A 22,326-nucleotide genomic window follows, 5' to 3' on the forward strand; every position below is an offset into this window, starting at 1 on the left:
TCATGTATTTTAAGGGCTAAACATTTGCCCGTTCAGAGATTTGATTCATCTCTGAATCAGAGCTGAAATCCTACAGAGGTGTTGAAGGTTAAATGTTCTGTTACATGGTCACACCATTCAATTTTCCAAATTTTTTCACTTAATTTCGTCATACACAGTACGATATGCAGTGAAATGCTTGTACGACCGCCAGTGACCTTAAAAAGAAAATAAAAGCTATATATAAGGAATAAATATTAATTAAAAAAGAAATACGAAAGAAAATAAATTTAACTGTACAAATAAGGGCATAATAAAAATATTACGAAATATAGGAATATAGGGGTAAAAAAGGTATATATAAAAATTTTAAAGTGGCAATGGCTGTGCAAATATGCATGAAAAGTGACTTAAGAAAGTGTCATGTGCAATGGTCAGATATATAAATATGTAGTACATAAATGTGTCTATGATTGTCCAGTCAATGTCAATGTTTAAAAAAATATTACTCCTGTGTGCTGGTGTGATTGAGAGACCTAATCGCCTGCGGGAAGAAGGTCCTCCTCAGTCTCTCTGTGTTGGCCTTCAGGGAGCGGAATCGCTTCCCAGACCGCAACAGAGAGAACAGTCCATTGTTGGGATGGCTGAGGTCATTCACGATCTTCCTGGCCTTGGTCCAGCACCGCTTGCTGTAGATCGATTGCAGGTCAGAGAGCTTGGTGCGGATGATGCGCTCAGCTGATCGCACCACCCTCTGTAGAGCTCGTCTGTCCTGCATGGTGCTGTTTCCAAACCAGGTCATGATGTTTCCCGTCAGGATGCTCTCTATGGTACAGGAGTAGAAATTCCTGAGCACCCTGGAGGGCAGTCTGAAGTCTCTCAAGCATCTAAGGTGGGAGAGACGCTGCCGGGCCTTTTTCACCACGGTGTTGATGTGACAGGACCATGACAGGTCCTGCGTGATGTGGTACTGAGGTATCGGAAGCTGTCCACTCTGTCCACTGGGCTCCTGTTGATGATGGGGGTCTGGTAGTTCCTCTCCTGCTTTGTACTAAAGTCCACTATCAGCTCCTTTGTCTTGCTGACGTTCAGGAGGAGATTGTTCCTCTGGCACCAGTTCTCCAGATTTCCAATCTCCTTTAGGTAGGCCGAGTCATCATTGGCTCATCATCAGGCCCACCACAACAGTGTCGTCAGCAAACTTGATGATGGCGATGGAGTTGGTAGTGGCCACACAGTCGTGGGTGTACAAACAGTACAGCAGGGGGCTCAGAACACAACCCTGGGGGGCTCCAGTGCTGAGAGTGAGTGAGGCTGTGACATGTCCACCCATCCTTTCTGCCTGTGGTCTGCCAGTCAAAAAATTGGAGATCCACTGACACATTGATGAGCTGAGTCCCCGGTGCTCCAGCTTGGTAGTGAGTGTGGAGGGAATTATGGTAATAAATGCAGAGCTGTAGTCGATGAAGAGCATTTTAACATAATTCCCTTTCCTAGTGTCCAGGTGAGTGAGCGATGTGTGGAGGAGATGTGAGATTGCATTGTCTGTGGAACGGTTCTGGCGGTATGCAAATTGTAGTGGGTCGAGTGTGTCTGGTAGTGAAGAAATGATGAAGTCTCTGACCTTAAAGCACTTCATCACTACTGAGGTGAGGGCTTCAGGGCAATAGTCATTGAGAGAAGCAGGATAAGGTTTCTTTGGGACAGGAACAATGATGGACTCTTTAAAGCATGTGGGGATCACCGACTGAGATAAAGAGATGTTGAATATCTCTGTGAACACAGGTGCTAGCTGGTCTGCGCAGGCTCTGCAGATACGGCCTGAGATGCCGTCTGGTCCTGCTGCTTTCCTGGTGTTCACTCTCTTAAAGGCTTTCCTCACGTCATGCTCGGTGATGATGAATGCGTTTCCGGTGCTGGCAGTGTCTTCCTGTCTGCAGCCGTTAGCGCCGCTAGCATTAGCATCGCTAGCGTCTTTAGCTGCAGCTTCGAAGTGAGCATAGCAGGTGTTCAGCTCGTCTACCAGAATCGCGTCCACGTTCGTCATACCGGTTGTTGGTGTTTTATAGTCCGTAATTGTCCTTAATCCCTGCCACAGGCTCCTAGAGTCATTCTGTTGGAGTTGTGACTCTAGTTTCCAAGAGCGCTGCTTCGCCTCTTTCACCACCTTCCGGATGTTATACAACGCAGCCTTGTATGGTTTTATGTCCCGCAAGTCCCGTGTTGTAGGCAGCGGTGCAAGATCTCAGAGCGTCGCGTATATTTATTCACCCACGGCTTCTGGTTGGGAAACGTTCTGATAGTCTTTTTCTCCACGGTATCATCCGCTAGTTTCCCAATAAATCCCACAACCGCTTCCGTAAACACATTGACGTCATCATCGGAGCTGTTTCTGAACATGTCCCAGTCTGCGTCATCGAGTGCATCCTGTAACGCGGCCACCGATCGGTCCATTCAGCGCGCGACCTTCCTCTGAACCGGAACTTTTTGTTTCAGCCTTTGTTTTTATTTTGGCATTAGGAAGATGGCAGCGTGGTCAGATTTACCAAACGGAGGGCGAGATTGTGCCTTGTAGCTGTCCTTGACCATAGTGTAACAGTGGTCCAGTGTCCTTTCACCCCTGGTGGGGCAGGTGATATGTTGATGAAAGTTCGGCGTCCCCGTGTTGTGTCTGGTGCTGTGTGAGTGCCTCATTCAGCTCACATAAGGCAGTGTCCGTGTCTGCTTGTGCTGGAATATAAACGGCACTTATTATGACCGATGTGAAGGACGTCACATGATGGACAGTAGTTCCATATTTGGTGTGCAGGAGCGTGTGAGAGGAACAACGCTCGCGCTGTTGCACCAGCTGCTGTTCACCATTAAACACACGCCGCCTCACTTTGATTTCCCCTAGTTCCTGTCCATGCGGTAAACCGAGAAGAACTCGGCCGGCTGGATGGCGTGGTCCGGCACCGCTGGGTTCAGCCATGTCTCGTTGAAGCAGAGGAGATTGCAGAATGTCTCTCTGGAACTTTACCCTGGCCCTGAGGTCATCAAGCTTGTTTTCCAGTGACTGGACATTGGCAAGCAGGATGCCAGGCAGAGCTGTGCGGTCTGCACGAGCTCTCAGCCTGTTACTGATGCCGGCTTGTTTCCCTCGTGGCCGCCGCTTCGCGTCGCATCCATTGTTCTCCCTCAGGATCTCACTCGGCCAGCTCGGATCTGGTGTTACTCAATGGTGATGATTTTGCCGGTTTTAAAACACTGAAAACTAACTTAAAAAACAAAAACAAAGAAAAGGTGGTCGGAGCAGTTGTGACGGCAGCCGACCTCACAGGCGCCATCTTCACCTACAATTATCAGAATCAGAAAGATTTTTATTGCCAAGTACGCTTGCACGTACAAGAAATTTTATTAGTGACAGAGCTTCCGGAACAAAACAATGACAAAACTAAACAACACACAAAAAAGGCTAACAACAAATGGAGTAGAATGTGTGTCACAAACCTTACGGTATTGGCTGTTGTTAAGTGTGGGCTTAAGAAGGATAGGCATACACGCAGAGGGTTGATTTAACCAAAAAAAAGTATTTTAATAAGAAAATCACACAAAACATGAACAAGAAACAAAACATGCAAAAAAACTTAATCACCAAACTCAACCTTAAAACACAGGTACTTCTAAACATAATACACACAAGCTCTTAAAACATAATTTAGCTCCAGGTTGTTGTGACTGCACCAGGCAGCAAGCTGCTCAATCTTGCTTATATGCAAACTCGTCGCCGTCCTGGATGAGGCCGATGATTGTAGGAGCTTAACAGTAGTGTCTGTAAAGGTGCAGTCGTTGGCAACATGGCTGTTGGACATGAACTCCCCCAGTCCCACTAGCTGCTGCTTGTCTGTCAAAAAGCTGGTGATCCAATGACAGAGCTAGGAACAGGGAGTTGGGTTAGTTTGGTCTGAAGCAGTGCTGGGATGATTATATTAAATTCTGATGAAAAATCTATAAACAAGATCCTTGCATAGATTTTATTAAAGACTGCGCAGGACATCTCAGTCACACACATACACACACACACACACACACACACACACACACACACAGTGCATCTGTGAAAGAGAGGTACTTCCCCTTTACTCACTCTGCTTATATACACTGAAGATTACTGTGTTCACTCAAAATGTATATGTTGCTAGACAGATGTTTACTGTCCTTTTCTCTAAAGCTGGGGTGCTGAAATTATGGTTCTCTCACCTTGTTAACTTTCCCTTCAAGAAGAACATGTTGCTCTAGCAGTTATCTTGCAAGCCCTTCTATTATCACTATAACTGCTAAGCAGCACCTTAAACTTGGACAATTTGACACGTACACACAAGCATTTTCTTTACCATATAAGGTTATCCATTAAAAATTTTTACCACAACATGCACACGTGTGAAGCTGAAGTAAGATGAGAGGAGGGAGGGGCTACTGTGTAGGACAACTTTCAAACACACACACACTCTTGCGCGCACACATGCACATGTGCGCGCGCACACACAGACACATACACACACACACTAACGACAATACTGCTCTGTCAGGAAACTTCAAAAATGAAAAGACTCTAATGACACTTGCTCATTATTAAGATTAATTTATTAAGATAGCTTTATTTTTAATTTACATTTTTGCTTGTCTTGCAAACACTCACAGACCAAATTACTTGCAATTCAAGGTGCCACAGTAAAAAAAAGAAAAAAAAAAAAAATATATATATATATATATATATATATATATATATATATATATATATATATATATATTCACATATTTGCACATAGTTGCATGTACACAGTTGCATGTAAACTGGGATGATTGTATTAAATGCTGATGAAAAATCTATAAACAAGATCCCTGCATAAGCCCCTGGTTTGTCCAGATGTTAAAGGATGATGTGCAGTCCGATGTTGACTGCATCGTCCACAGACCTGTTTGCTCTATAAGCAAACTGCAGGGAGTCCAGTGATGTCCTTTAGATAGGCCAACACCAGTCTTTCAAATTACTTCATGACCACAGATGTTAGGGCAACTGGTCTGTAGTCATTAAGTCCTGTGGTTTTAGTTTTTTTTGGAACGGGAATGATTGTGGAATGTTTAAAGCAAAAGGGGACTTTTTGATTATTTGATATCTTACAATAAGCAAGGCAGCATAAAAGTTATGGCACAACCTTTAGCAGGCATTTCATAAGTCAGAAATTCTTTATCATTACTATAGTACTTAAAGTTTAAGTTTACATCAATACAAAGCTGCCGACTTTTCAGAAAAGATTGGAGTGAGATTTTGAAAAGGGGAGCATTAGTTGCTTGTACACATATACGACACCCCGTTGTGCATTCTCAGCAATTTTGTCTAACACTAACCATACACCTTACCCTGGCATGGCTCAGTTTCTCCATATTTTATGACTGCATTTATTCCAGATGGAACAACTGAGATTTAAAATATTGTCAGTGGTCATAATGTTATGGCTGATTGGTGTATATTCACAGTAAGTATGTTAGTAAATTGTGATTTCATCCATAAAAATGAATTTACAATCTCACATAGAAGTAAATAATGCTGTGTAGTTTTTAAAATTTTTTTTTTTTTTGGATTGATGTATAGAGCACAAATGATGTATGCATTAAAAATAATTATAAGAGAAAATATTACCATTATTATAAAACAAAGGTACACTGTATATATATTTATGGCATAAGACAACAGGAACTACAGTAGCATAGGAGCATTTTTAAAATGAACCCTTTTGTACCTGACGAATACAAAACATATAAAAAAAAAACATAGCAAATACAAACACTTTGTACACATCTAATCTAGCTGATTATTTGGATAAAAAATATTAACAAACATGCACTAATTGGAAAAAAATATATTTATCTACACCTGAAATCACACCTGTGTCACTAAAACTGTATGCAGGAACTTCCTTAGTGCATGCCATATTTGGTAATACTTTATGCAAGTTGACAGTTGCTGTGGCTATAAATGTCTTGACAGCTACACAGAACATTATCATCTTCTGATAGACTCTGCAGAGAACACAGAAAACATCGACAACAACCTTTTCAGGAGTAGTCCAACATTAGAAAGGCATACAAATAACGTAGGTTTTACTGACTAATTCTAAAAGGAATTTATCTTAAAGCATAGTATATACAAAGAAAATAGTTTTACAGTAAACTTTTGTTTTAAATAGTCATGGATTCCAGATGCATGGAATTGGCAGCCCTGGGAAGACCTCTGTATCCTGGCATGCTGTATGACTGCCGCACGGACTCCTTTATTCCAGGTATGATATTCATGACTGGCAATGTGTAATCTTTATTAGTTTGAGTAACTTTAGGATTACAGGCCTAAAATTTTGTGCAACATAAAATAGCTTTTTTTTCAGTTGGTCTGGTTATCTTTGTATATTTACTAAACTGTTTAAAGATTAAAGGGCACTGCTGTACTTGATCTCTCCACCAAAACTGTTGTTAAAGAAAGGCCCAAAATTCTAATTCAGTAACTATTATTTTCAGTTGTAAGTCATTTAAATATGATTAGAGGGGCAAAATAGTGGATTGATATTTTGATGATCCATTACATCAATTAAGAAATAACATAATATGGAAAAAATGCCATCTGATGTAATGTGCATAAAGTGCAATGATATTCAATACAAAATAGTAAAAAAAAAATGTTTGTGTGTGTGTGTGTGCTTGTGCGCACACTGTGGTGAAAATTATTTAAAAAAATTAGAGACTAAGTCTAAGCCTCAATAAGAGAAGAAGATTTTATTAGAGACTGCGCAGGACATCTTAGTCACACACACACACACACACACACACACACACACACAGTGCATCTGTGAGAGAAAGATACTTCCGCTTTTCTCACTCTGCTTATATACACTGAAGATTACTGCGTTCACTCAAAATGTATATGTTGCTAGACAGATGTTTACTGTCCTTTTCTCTAAAGCTGGGGTGCTGAAATTATGGATCTCTCACCTTGTTAACTTCCCCTTCAAGAAGAACATGTTGCTCTAGCAGTTACAGTATCTTGCAAGCCCTGCTATCATCACTATAACTGCTAAGTAGCACCTTAAACTTGGACAATCTGACACGTACACACAAGCATTTTCTTTACCATATAAGATTATCCATTAAAATGTTCTACCACAACACGCACACGTGTAAAGCTGAAGTAAGATGAGAGGAGGGAGGGGCTACTGTGTAGGACAACTTTCAAACACACACACACACACGCGCACACATACACAGACACATGCACATGTGCACACACACACACACGCACACACACTCACAGACACATGCACATGTGCGCACACACGCACACACACACACTAACGACAATACTGCTCTGTCGGGAAACTTCAAAAAGAAAAGACTCTAATGACACTTGCTCATTATTAAGATTGATTTATTAAGATAGCTATTTTTTATTTACATTTTTGCTTGTCTTGCAAACACTCACAGACCAAATTACTTGTAAAAAAAAACAGTAAAAAAAAAAAACAGTAAAAAAAAAACATATTTTCACATATTATATGCACATAACAATTTTTCCCTGAGAAAATGACTCGTCGCATGAATCCACACTGAAATGCTTCAGGTTTTTTATATTATAATACACGAAAAAAAACGAAGTTGGCTACCTGTTACATGTACTAAAATGTAACATGTGTTTTGTACATAATAATTTCATGTTTCTAAGATGAACATGAATAAATAATGTTGTATTTGCATGAAATTCAACAACTTAACATGTATTAGATTCAATCATGTTGAGATAAACTAAAGAGATCTTGTCACTATGAAAACCGGAAATATCAAATCAAACATCGCGAGAAGAGAACACAGTTTGTTGAGAAGACAAACGTTTGGCGCGCGTGTGGAAAAGGTAAGCAGGAATTAATTCCCATCTTTCTAAATATAAACGAAATACTGAACATAAATGTCACCTGCTGTTTAGCGATGTTTAGTTACGTTATTTTGGTTTAAGCTATTTCATGTATTTTTAATCACACTTAAAATACCGACGGTTATATGCGCGTGCTTAATCTGCGGTTCGGTTCTCATTTCGGTCTGTTCTCATGAGTTGTGAAGCGAGAGGAACAAATGTTTGTGAGTGAAAGTGTCCTGTCTGCATCTGACTTCAGGAGTTTCGTGACCAACCGTCTCTAACGGTCATATTTAAAAGTCATAACGGACAGTTATAAAGTACAACACGTTTCTGTTGGTGTTTAATTTTTTTTTTTCTATGATTAATACTTGTTTGTGGTGTTTTATGTTTTGTACATCTTTTCAAATTGAGACCTCATTTGTAAGTTGCTGCTGGTGTAAAACTTTTTTATCCCGTTTGTCTTATGCTTCCTTCCTTCACAGAATTCTGTTGACCAGGGCTTGAAATTTAAATTTACTTGAGTTAGATCAACTTAATTTACAACTGAAAAATGTGTTGTACCAACGCTATTCATTTATGTTAACAGTATTAAATTATGTTGGACACAGCTGTAGTAAATAAGGTAAATTAACCTAATAAATTTAATTTGACTGATTAATTTTTTAAAATTAAAATTACATTAAACATTTGAATAATGTAAGCACTAAGAAATTGTTAGACTTTTCAATGATAATGGAGTATCATAGACATAATTCAATTACATTACAATTGCACAATCAATTGCTATTACAGTAAATGATAAAGATTATGTTAAGTCAACATTCTTTCACACAAGTTTAACATGAATGAAATACTTTGGTTTGGCAGGCAAAAATTGTGTTATTTGGCCACAATTTGATGATGTGGGACCGATGTACACATTAAAATCAAGTAAATTCAAAGGATTATTTTTTTCAGTGTGGTTCTCCCTTTTGTGCATACATTATCCTGCCATTTCGGCTGTCATGTGGGGCTCATTTGGTTGGAGTTTTTTAATATCTTTTATAAAGTAATTTTGCATGAGCTCAGTTCATGCTACTAATTATTCATGTACATAAATGTTCTTTAAACAAAGCAAGCTTTTGATTGATATCACACATTCCATATCTTGCACACTCATTCATATCTTTATCTAATAAGAAGTTTTTATAAATGCTGATTACACTGTTTAAGTTGTGCAGAATAATCAAACATAAACACAGGAATAAAACATGCTAAATAAATGTATGTATATAAGTTTTGCCCTACTGGCCACGTTAAAGATTGTCCGAGATAATTGTTACGCTTTTAGCGCTCCGCGCTGATCAAAGACCGCGCCATTCATTTGGCATTTCCGTTCCCACGCTGTCAGGCTCTCATCACGTGGTCATGCTTTCCCACCCTGTCATCGCTCCTCCCGGACCGCCCCGCCGGCACACATGTTTCCCATTTGGCGCTGATTTCACCCAGCTTATAAGGAAGCGCAGCGCGCTGCCTCGCCGCTGGATTATTGTGTGTTGTTTCGCCGCAGTTTTCTCGCGTTTTTTGTTCATGCAGTTTCACGTTGCCAACCTCGCCTGTTTTCTCAATTTCGCCTTTCGTCTCACGATTCTGATTCTGTCACTTCTCTTGGATTTAACGGCTTCGAACTTTCGCTTTCGTTACTCAACTACGGCTTATTCTCACGTCTCGGCATTGACGCTACGCTGACGAATTTCACGGCTCAGACCCACGCTCATGCCCTCTCGACTACGGCTTGTCCTCACGTCTCGGCATTGACGCTACGCTGACGGATTTCACGGCTCAGACCCAAGCTTACGCTCTCCCTACTATGACACACCTCCACGCCTTCACATTCACTCCGTGCATTCAGAATTCACGGCTCCGAGCGCGCGCACCTGCTGACTCAGTCACGCCCCTACAGTGTTCGACCAAAGCTACTCCCGTGCTGCTTCTGCACCTGCTCCTGGATCCATCCACCAAGCCCAAGAGTCTCCAGCTCCCTGACAATAATTTTCCTTGATGTATGCCTTTTCGTTTGTTCAGCCCAAAGAGAAACAAGAGAAACAATGGGACATCCCATGCCCTGGGGTCAATGAGAGTGTCAAAGTGTGACTCGGTGGTTCCTCTCGCCAACTCGAGGTGAAGCCGTAAAAACTGTCCGCTTTGTTTAGAAGATTGCCGATTCACACCATTGTATTTGGGTTTAATTTGCGCCAATTGCTCTCAGCATAGCTCCAGGCACAGCAGGGCTTCCTGTCCCATGCCTGGTTAAGCTTCCGGCGACTTTATTTTACAGACATTCTCTTATGTTTGCGGATGTGTGATAAGGCTATCAGGATGTCGCCAGTCGGCTGGGAGTGGGGTACTGAAATGTAATAGATTGATTGCCCGCTCTGGGGGCCCTGTTAATCCCTACAAGGCTGAAGACACTGAAACAGCACATGTAAGAAAGGGGTGAAACAGAAGGAAATTTATCCATGTCGGAAGACATAATCTAAGCTGGATTTCCTATGCAACATTCAAAGCTTGCATTGTAGTTGTATTGTAATGGAGTCTGTATCAATCAAGTTACTGTTGCCACTCCAAAAATCATTATTTTCCATTATAATACCACAGACTCTTAAACATTTAGAATTTTCATTAATTAAAGAAAGGTTCACAAAACATTTTATAGAATTAGTTATATTTTCTTTTTAAAAGTATGGGAGAGACCAAAGTCAAAGTGGGACCTTTGATTGTGCAGAATAAAAGAACACAGTTATAAAAGTGAGAAAACTAAATTTATTTCTCTATATACAGTGAAATACAGAGTGAGAATATATAGAGCAATCAGCTGAGCAAAAGGCATTAGTGTGTCGCCCAGCAAAAGTTTTGTTTAGTTGCGATTGCGGATAATAAAATAATTTTGTGCAATATGGAGTGATGTCCAAGCCTTTACCGAGAAATATCATCCTAACAAAGCTGTGGCGAAAAGATTGCTACACCTTATGAACGAAAACATTCAGTGAATAGATTTTTTTTTTTTGGGGGGGGGGGGGGATTTATCACTAGGGGGCTTCCACATTAAGCTACTACTACCACTTATAGTAGTATCAATCACATGTTTCCTCAGAACCATGTGACACCAGCGGACCGCATCTTTTCAATCTGCCTGGTCAAGCACACTCGGGGGACAGCACTATCCGCTCCTTCCACTTGCATGAGCTCACAGACGCTCCTGATTGGCTGTAGAGCCGTGATTAATGTGGGAGCACTAAGTACCTCTCATCCCTCCCCTCTGAAAGAGCTCGGCCAATCAGCTCTCTCTAGACCTCTGGCTGCGAGAGGTTACAGCATCACCCGGAACTCGCGGTCTCCGGATGATAGGACGAGTGCTTTACCACTGCGCCACTCGGAGGCAGTGAATAGATTTTGAGTGAAAACGGCTGCCACATACGAACCAGAGGCCAAGAAAAAACTAAAAGAGAATTTTATCGTTATTATTGTATTTTAGTGTTATTATTGAAGGGGCCTTTCCTTCCAAACACTAACCTCCTCCCCTCCCATCTTTATCTCTTCCATTCTTTCACATCAGCAAGAGTGTGTTAACAGCACATGAAAAATGAAGGTTGCGCTTTCTCCTGTACATTTTTTAGAATATATTTAGTGCTGTATCTAGGCTGGGATTGTCCTTCATAGATATATGACCTTCTTTAAAATGTTTGCACCATTCATGTCAAATTAATGTGACTCATCACTGTGCTAGAAGTCTTCTGTAAATCGATTAATGACAATTGTTTTTATGCTTGATTAAGTCACAGTTTGATGTGAACATCCCTTGTATATACCAGTATAAATGTTAAATAAATGTTTTATTAATTAATTAAACTATTTAAACCAGTCATGAGAAATCATAAGAAATATTTGACAATTCATAAATACTGCTGATGCAGGTATTTCCTCTTATCACTGTCTTGTTTTAGGTGTTACATTATGGGATAAGAAAGCACTTCATGATGACCTTGATGTGCATCTGCAGCCAAAAACACATCTGAAATTTGCTGCCTCTGACACTCTCAGTGACAAGGCAAACCTTCTAGATATAAGTGCTTCCCTTAAAGCCAGTTTTTTAAGTGGGCTGGTGAAGGTTGGAGGATCGGCCAAGTACCTGTGTGATAACAAGTCCTCAGCACATCAGTGCAGTTACTATGCAGCACAGCCAGACAATAAAATCTGAACAACTTACTATGAAGGAACTTGGAAATATCACCTATCCACAAGTATTTGACCAGCAAACAGCTACTCATGTAGTTACAGCTGTACTATACGGAGCTCAGGCTTTCATGGTGTTTGATTATACAAGTGATGAAAATGAGAGCAATCAAGCGGTAGAAGGGAACCTTCATGCAGTGGTCAAGAAGATCCCTACCATTTCCATAGAGGGTGAAGCATCACTAAAGATGACGGAAGAGGAAAAAAAACTGGCTGAGAATATCAGTGTCACATTTTATGGTGACTTTGAACTTGAAGAAAATCCCACCACATACAAGGAAGCCCTAGAAGTGTACAAGAAGTTGCCCACTCTGATGAAACAACAACAAAATAAAGGCATTCCACTTAATGTGTGGCTGTATCCTCTCACACTTTTGAATGATAAGGCTGCAAAGTTGGTGAGGGAAATCAGCATGAGCCTGGTGTGTAAAGCAGAACATTTGCTGGAGGAGCTTGGTGAAGTGGAGAGAAGATGTAATGATTTGATTAAAAATCAAATGACACATCATTTTCCTGACTTAAAAGACAGGTTGTCAAAGTTTCAGGCTTTACAAAAGAATTATACGAGATCATTCCAGAAGGCACTTTCCAGAGTTTTACCAGCTATTCGAGGTGGGATACAAGAGGACAAAGCACTTGTGGACATCCTGAACGTTAATTACAAATCACCTTTCACAGCTAGCAACATGAACAAGTGGTTAGATGACATCACAACTGAATTAAATATACTGAGTTCCTATACCAGTGGGCTGAAGGACCTGACAGTTGTGAAATCACCAGCATCGCTCAGTTCCATCTTCTTGGATCCTGATGTTGATGTGGTGGTATGTTTGTCTTTTACATCTTTAAAGTATGAAGACTCCTATCTAACAGCTCTACAAGACTTTGAGAACATTGAAGGATTTACAGTGTTGGGGCAATCAGGTGAGAGAGATTTCTCTCTCCAAGCAACACAGCCTTGGTTCACTTCTTCTGACATTTCTGAGAGCATGAGGCAGAACCTTTCTCTTTTTGCAAGTTTTTTAAAAGCCAATAAAAATGATAAGAGAATGAAGTTTATCATTGTCTCCATAACTGATGCCTGCAATCCAGGAACCTCCATCCGACTTTATCAGAAAGGCCGTCTGATAGATTCTAGGTTCCAGCCTGTATCCAAACCAACTCTACCCGTGGTGGAGACCAGTGATGAGAAAGTTATTGTAAAGCTTTCAAAATCTCCAACTGGAAAGACAGTACAGTTCAGAGTTGAGTACAGGATGACAGAATCAACTGATTCAGCAGCTAATGCCGATGAATGGTCAGTCAAAGACACTTTAGATGCCCAGACCAGCTTTACATTGACTGGACTCAAGCCAACAAAGCAATACTTGGTCCGCTACAAAGCTGTTAGTGATGTGGGAGTGAGTGAAGCCAGCGAAACCGTTTCCTTCACTTTTCATGGGGAGCCTGATGTGGGAATTTGTGAAGCCAGTGACTCTGACACCTTGTTTCCTCAGACATTTAGTGCCAAAGTGGGCCAGTCCTGGGTCAGTAAAGCTTATATAAAATTATCAATTTATTTTTATACATATCTATGGGTGTGGACTAGTGTCTAATAACTGCATTAAATAAGAAGTCAATTGTGCATAAACAGATTCTCTGATTTTTATTATTTTGTTTTTAATATAAAGTAACAGTGCATTCCACTCCTTATTTCCTAATGATAAATAAATCTAGACTTTAATTTACTTGTGTCAGATGTAATTTTGATCCCACAGAATATCACCACATCTTCCCTCTTCAATGAAGTAAGGACAAAGATAATGACCAGCATGGGCATGTCACTGTGGTCTCTCTTTACAATCAAGTCAGAGATTTCAAATGTTGTCAACAGTCCTGTAAGTAGTAGCAGTTTACAATCAATCCCAAATCACACTAAAAGTTTCGAATGAAGCAAATTCCAGCTCAGAAATGAAAAGAAATCTAATTTCCATTATTGGTACAATATGCAGGCCAGGTTGCCCAGGACATTTATAGATTCCATTTTAATTTAGGATAAGTAGAAGTGCACAAATTAAGTAGATATATGACTTCTACTTGTCCTGCTAAGTGATTTAAAAAAACGTGTAAACAAGCCTTGTTCAAGAATTTGTTCAAGAATTCTTTAAAAAAAAATTAAGAAGTTTTTTTAATCTATACATTAAAATTTCCTATAAATTTGCTCTTATCACCATTTGTTATACTGTATTTTATGTTGTTGCACTCACCACAGAGCATTCCTTACACTGATACAATTCCTGGAGGGCTGAGAGCAGAAATGGCTTTGTACTTCCAAGGGATTGCAACAGGGCAACAGTATGTCTTTATGGCTTTTCCCTAGATTATATGCAAAATAACCCAGACATGCTTTTTGAAAATGGAAGAAGGGCAATGGAAAAGAATGTGATTACATAAAGATAAAACCAGAATCTTGTTGTGTTCTGTTTTTTATTCAAAGAGTTTCATTTAATCTCATAATTGGGCTGACGGCTAATGATGACATCGCTTTTCACTTCAACCCTCGCATCAATGACTCTGTGGTCCAAAATAGCCGCAGGAACGGAAGCTGGGAGAATGAAGAACGCACATCAGGGTGTCCCATTTCCAGTGGATCAGCCTTTGATATTTTTATTGTGACCAATTCAGAAGGCTATGTGGTATGGAGAATAAATAAGAAGCAGACACATAATTGCAAAACAAATAAGTTCACTGGAATAACATATCTGTTGTTACCAGGTATATGTAAATGGTCAGTGGAGTTGCCTGTTCAAACACCGCATGCCAATGGAGAAAGTGGCTAAACTGTACGTTTGCGGAGATGTCATCTTGAACATGGTTGGGATTGTTGGAGTAAGTTACGTACTGTTGATAGTCCTTTTTATTTTTGTAAAGCCACAATTTTGAGACAAGGAAGCCTAAAGTTGTAAATTGGAAATTAACGCACAAGTATTTTATATGTTGGTCTTGGTCTTTCAAGTATTGCTATCTTCGGTCCATATTCAGAGTTGAGTAACAGCAATTTATTGAAAGTTTTTTATTAATATTAATAGTTGATCTCATCTCCTTCTACTGTAAGTCCAGCAGTTCCTGCATACCACTTATCTCTTTGGTCACCTTTGGTTCTAAGATCCCCTGCAATGTTTAGCATGTTTAAACAAGTTATAATTTTTTTTTTTGTATGTCTGCTCTCTCTAGAACTGGAGTGAATCTACCTTCGGTAAGGAACTACTCCTTGGCATGTCACGGACAAAGCTCTCTGACATCCAGTTTGATATACCACAGCCAGTCTGCACCCCAGTAAGTAACATTTTTGTAGCATCTTCAAAACAACTAAACCTGGCAAAAAATATTTATTATTATCATTATATGATAATATGATCAAATGATTAGACTTTTTTAATAAACTATGAGTGATGCTTTACCACATCAGAGGAAACAATATATGGGACCAATCCCTGGAGGCTTGAGACCTGGTATGGCATTGTTCCTTCAAGGAGTTGTTCCTTCAGATTGTAAACGGTATGTTAAATGTGTGTTTTTTTCTCTTTCCTTACTATTACTGTACTGCAGTTTGAATGAAAACCAATATGGACCAAATTACATAAAATGTCTTGCTTGAACCTGGTAAATGTTAGAACAATTTTTTTGCAGCTTTGAAATAAATTTTCAGACCGGGCCAGAGTATCTTCATGACATCGCTTTCCACTTCAACCCCCGTATGTATGCTGTGATCTGTAACACCTGCAGAAATGGGACATGGGATAAGAATCACATTGAGGAACAAGGAGGCCCCTTTGTCAAGGGAGGAGCCTTTGATATCATCATAGTTATTGAACCAGAATGCTATGAGGTGTGATATTATGAAGAAATAAAATGAGAGTGCTGAACTTTAAGCAAATTGATTTACCCACTTTACTTTTTTTTCAGGTGATAGTGAATGGCCTGGAATACTGCAAGTTTAATCACCGTATACCAGTTGAAAAAGTGACCACAGTTGACATTAGGGGAGATGTCTTCATGAAAATCCTTCGCTTTATTGAAGTAGGTCATTTTTAATATTTATCATGGTTACCATGAGGTACTTTAATAAAACTGCAGTAGTGTCATGGACTTTATCATTGTTCTACTATTGTACTTCATGGTAACTAGTTTCATTAAGGATGTGTTTTTTTTTATTTGTTTGTTTGTTTTTTTGTCATGTGGTGGTTACAATTGTAGGTCATATTAGGTTAACTATAAGTTCAAAACACTTTTTTGCTTAATGTAAATGGATAAGTTACTCTTCTTCTAAAAGATGAGCACTAAGAGACACACATCTTAAAAGCTAAACGGTAAAGAGAACATTAAAATGGGAACGGGAAAACTAAATAATTTACCAAGATAAGATACAGTCACAATTTAGTTACTACAATTCTAATTACCTACAGTTAAAATCATTCTACAAAAAAACACTGCTCGGACTCGACACTCAGACTCTGAGGTCATTGTGCATGTGTCAAGATGGTGTGTGTCTGCATGGTTGCATGACGTTATCTGAAATTGCCAATCTGAATCTGAAACCACCTTCCCCCTGTCCCTGAACTCAAGTAACGGGCCAAGCACAGAAAAGAGTACACACGTTATAGAGAGAGTCTAAGCAAATGAGAATACAGTCACAAATTTAACCAGCATATCTGCCCATTCTGGACAGCGCAGGGTATTTTTTTGCGGCTCTGTCCCTTGTTACAATACTGGTAAAACATATGAGGAATATTTATTCATTGATAAACAACATCAAAAAAAGAAATAAACATAGCTAAAATCCATGAAGTTAAATAATCATGAGTAAGAGTATAATACAATGAAAGACTGTTTTAACATCAGCCACCATTTAAAGAACCTGATAAGAAAAAGAACAATGAAAAAAAAGTTTAGTGTCATCATTTTGCCCATACTTAAGCCTTTATGTTTGTGATACCTAAATCCCATGTCATCCATTATCCTTTACTTAAGGTTCTAATATTATACAGCTGCTAGTTTTGACTGAGTATTCTGATTGAGCGAGAAGCATTTCATGAGTGGTAATTTAGAGCACATGGACATTAAACTACTGTACTGTACATGTATCTAACAGTCGTTAATTACACTGACTGTTAGTCGCAGCATGGATTAAAGTAGGTTGCTACTATCTGTAGTACTGAAAAAAGGAAAGTAAACCAGCCATGTAGGGACTTACAGTATACACATTATGTCATCTTAAACAATGTAAATTAGAACTGTAGAAGTGAAATACTTTTTCAGAATCATCACAGCAGCATGCAACCTACCAAGAGAAAAAAAAGCAGAATCCATAAAGAGGAAATAAGTGGGATCCGAAGAGCGTGTAAATGCTAAATTAAATATTTTATATTTGTATCATAAAGGAAAATGTTACATGCTTTTCTTTTTTAATAGGTGGATGGTGTTAATCTGAAAGTCGGCATGCCTGCAAATATTTGAGGATTTGAATCTTCTCGAGAAGCACAGATAATTTTGAAGTGATACTGTATCTGCTTAAGCAAATGAGAATTACAACAGTTCTTTAAGATTGACATTTTAATAATATTTTTTTTATAATTCTCTTGATTTTTGTTGCCTATGTCTGAAAATAAATATTATATGTTCTTTGCTACAAAATAGACATCTTTAAAAAAAGAAAGTAGACATGCTGATGGCTAACGCAAACAGTAAATTTTAGTAAGTGTAGGTTTTCTCTTTCAGTGGCTGAGCTGTGATCTCTAGTCTTTTTAAATAAACTTATTGTTCAGTACAAGAGGTTAAAGACAATTAAATGCAATAAGGGTTTGGTAAATAGCTAATGCAACAAAAAAGGAATTCAATAGTTAGATGTGATGTCTGATATTTTTTATAGGATCAATAAAATATCTATTTATATTTTTCTATGATTTTATGGTGAGGTTATTACTGTCACCTTGCAACTCCAGGGACCAGGTTAGATTCCCGTCTCTGTGTGCATGAAGTTTACAAATTCTTTCTTTGCTTGGTGGGTTTCCTCCGGGTACTCTGGTTTCCTCCAACAGTCCAGCACATCAAGACCCACACATTTGGCTAATTGGCATTCCCAAAAATTGCCAGTAGTGTGTCATTCAATGTGTGTGTATATATATGTGTGCCCTGATAAATTACAGTAAAACCCTATAGGGTGTACCCAGCATCGTGCCCCAAGTTTCCTGCGATAGGCTCCAAGCCAGCCGTGACCCTGTATACAGGATTTAGCGATATAGACGATGAGTGAGTGTATTAGTTCCACATTAAATATCGATACAAACATAAACACCTGAAAAAAGACCTCATTGCTCACCTCCTGATCCATATGCAGTGTTGTAAAGCATATTTGATTTGGCTACTTATAACCATTGCCCAAATGTATTATGGTATGATTTGCTTTTGTTATTTTGAATTATCAACCTATTTACTTCTTGATTAAATCGTTTTGACATTGTACTGGCTGTAATCATTAAATAAATAATAAAGCTAGGTTTTGACACATTGTATGAACTTTTTCACTTTATTTTAAATGCATAATATTATAATATAATATTGATCCCAGTGTAACTTCTTTAAATGTATTATAATGTATTGCCTAAAAATGCCTAGAATGAAATTAAATGACCTGAAAGCTGATCATAATCACATGCTTATATACCTTGTATCCTAGATCTAAATCATAACCAGTGATAGACCCCTTTCTTTTGTGCATGACCTTTGTTAATCTGGCTTTTTTATGTGCATAAGCAAAAAGTGAATTTGGAAAAGCATGACATTGTTTCTGGACCATAAACAAAGTCTCAACAAGATATCTGAATAAAATCATTTCATGAAGGAATTATTCATAAAAGCCATGATCTTCTGTACACACTAATATACAGTACCTCATGGCTAGAGGCTTCTCACTCTTCTCAAGCAAACTTTGCTTATAATTTTTCTCTCTCTTTATCTCTCGCAGCAGAAAGAGAAACAAGTGCAAAGTGTTACTTTCACTCTTTGTCTGCAAGCGACACATGACCTTGTACCCACCACCAATGCTCAACTATGGTTGGATAGCTGTATTATCTGTACAGCTACTTTTTAACATAATTCCCTCTCCATAATTCCCTCTCCCAGTGTTCAGACGAGTGAGTGAAAATGTGTGAAAAGAGGTGAGAAATGTTAAAATGATGCAAACTGTAGTGGCTCCAGTGTGTCAGGCAGTAGACACCCTCCAACCGGCATGGAAATTGCCAAATACCAACAAGTGATCAACACACTGGCTCTGTGCTTAGTTTAGCTTGGGGAATATTCTAGAGGTTTCTTAAGTTGTTAATTATTTAATTACCCCAATCATAATAAACTCCTTAAAATATTCATCCAGTAATATAGTTAATAAGGTTTTAAGACCTCCTTTTTAACTATATTACTGGATGAATATTGGGGGCACTGGTGGCTCAGTGGTAGATGTTTCCCTGCCATGCGGAGGGTTCGATTCCCAGCCAGTGCCCAAAACCGCCAGCCACTGGATGGTCCCAAGCCCGGATAAAATGTGAGGGTTGTATCAGGAAGGGCATCCGGCGTAAAACCTGTGCCAAGTTGTGCGGACTGGGTATTCCGCTGTAGTGACCCCTTGTCGGGAGCAGCCGAAAGACCAAAAACAATATAGTTAAAAAGGTTTTAGGACAATTGCAAAAAAAATAAAAAATTTAATTAATTACCTAATTACCTAAAAGTAATGTATTTAAAGTGGAGCAAAGGAGGGCAAGGCAATGGGACATCCTGAGCACCCGTTAACCCATTACACATCACCCTTCAAAGCTAACATCATTAGTAAATGTTTAGGCAACATTACAACTTAATTAAATATACAGAGTACCTGACAGTTCTGAAATCATATGGGACACTTAGTTTCCTCCTGTTAGATACTGATGTTGATAAATACTCTTACTTGGAAGATTTCTCCCTCTGCTTAAAATATTTCACTTTATCTCTAGTACATCAATCTATGAATTTTAATTTGTAAATGAAATCGCAAAAGAAATGTAACTTTTTCAAGATATTAAGATTTTTAAAAAATGCACCAAACATATACATTGATCAGCCATAACATTAAAATTCCCCTCCCAAATATTGTTTAGGTCTACAACAAAAAGAAAGTGTAACAAGAATTATTATTACAGTAGCATGTATCCTGTTGCCAAGCCCTGGTCATGGTTTAATAGTTGTTGAGTTGATGTTTTTGTTTCTCAAATGATGTTTAAATTTTACAATATTAAAGAAAAAGCTGCACTGGTATTCTACCTCCCAATTTATTTAAAGAAGAGCATAGACATAAAAAAATTATGTGCCTTGTGTTTAATGTGCCTTCTATTGTAGTTGTGTGGATTAATGGAATAATAATAATAAGAAGAAGAAGAATGAAATACATAGCATGGCTGTCCACGGCTAGATTTTAGACTACGCATCTTCACTTACATCCTTCATATTGTAAAACCTTGTTTTTGGACTTAGTACTTACAATGGATGTGTGTTTATTATTTCCTTGAAGCTCATGAAAAAGTCTAACGTGACAAGTTATCCTGGCAATTGGCTCTACGTATCCTCTATGTTGCATTACCGCCACCTTCTGGTCTTGATCTCCCTCATCTCCCTATCCTCTTTTCTAGTCCTGTGACCCTTAAGAAACCAATCAAATATGTTTTTTCTTGTCCTCTCTTTCCAATTTCTAAAATAATTTACAATATACTTAACCTTGCAAGTTCTCCTATCTCACAACAAACTGCAAGAGCACAATTATTCTTGACTGTCCCCTTTTTGGCCCAGTTAAAACATACAAAATACAAAACAATCAGCAATATGGTTATTTTATTAAGTCATAGTCTAAATAGCTTCTACTATAATCTTAAAATCTGTAGAATCTTTCATGGGCTTCATTCTCCCTAAGCAATACTGTGAAAAACTATAACAGTTCTTAAAGCAGCAGCATTGAACAATACATACTGAGCTTTTTTTTTTTTTTTCAAAATCATGTACAGATGCTGTTACAGTTGCTTTTTTCTTTCTTTTTTTGGGTGGATGATGTTAATCCGAAAGTCACTCCTCTTGCCAATATTTGAAGATTTGAAACTGCTCTGAAAATTTTTTGTTGTTGTTAAATTTGCCTAAGTATATCAGATTTACAGTAATTCATGTACAGCATAGGATTAGTCTTTTTATTAACCTTTTTCCACTTTTTTGTTGCTTGTCATTGTTAGAAATATTGTCGGTGCAATATATTCTTTATTGCAGTTTTCTAATTATAGAAAATGAATAAGGTTATATCTTTTTTAAGTCTATACTCTATATAAACACCTTTAGCGGAGAAATAAAACCATGGTTTGCACAAAACAATAAATGGAGTATAGGTTTTCTGTTTCAGTGAATTTAAGGAATTCTTATCCCATTCGGTAATCCCCACATGCATTTAAGAGTCAATCATTGTTCCTGTCCCAAAGAAACCCCATCCTGCCACGCTCAATGATTATCGCCCTGTAGCTCTGGCTTCAGTAGTGATGAAGTGCTCTGAGTAGCTGGTCAGAGACTTTATTTCTTCATTACCTGATACACACACATAGTTTGCATCATTTCATTATTTCTCACATCACTCACTCATCTGGACACTAGGAGAGGGAATGTTAAAATGTTCTTCATCAACTATAGTTTAGCATTTAACAGTAATAATCCCTCCACACTCACCACAAAGCTGGAGCACCTGGACTCAGCCCATCTACTGTACATCAGTGGATCTCTATTTTCCTAATTGGCAGACCACAGGCAGTAAGGATGGGCAGACATGTCTCAGCCTCCCTCACCCTCAGCACTGGAGCCTGCCAGGGTTGTGTTCTGAGCCCCCTGCTGTACTCAATATTCACCTATCACAGGGTGACCACTACACCAACTCCACCACTATCATTAGGTTTGCTGATGACACCATCGTGGCAGGCCTGATCTCTGATAACAATGAGATGGCCTACCTAGAGAAGATTAGAAATCTGGAGAACTGGTGCCAGAGGAACAACCTCCTCCCGAATGCTAAAAGCACCAAGACAAAAGAGCTGATAGTGAACTAA

The 22,326-nt window shown here is 38.7% G+C and overlaps 1 pseudogene; it reads left to right on the forward strand.

The window, feature by feature from the left end:
• The first annotated feature begins 6,208 nt into the window (after positions 1-6,208).
• Positions 6,209-22,326, forward strand: LOC128507040 (cytolytic toxin-alpha-like; annotated as a pseudogene).

This window comes from Clarias gariepinus, chromosome 18, assembly GCF_024256425.1.
Source record: "Clarias gariepinus isolate MV-2021 ecotype Netherlands chromosome 18, CGAR_prim_01v2, whole genome shotgun sequence".
NCBI lineage: Eukaryota > Metazoa > Chordata > Actinopteri > Siluriformes > Clariidae > Clarias > Clarias gariepinus.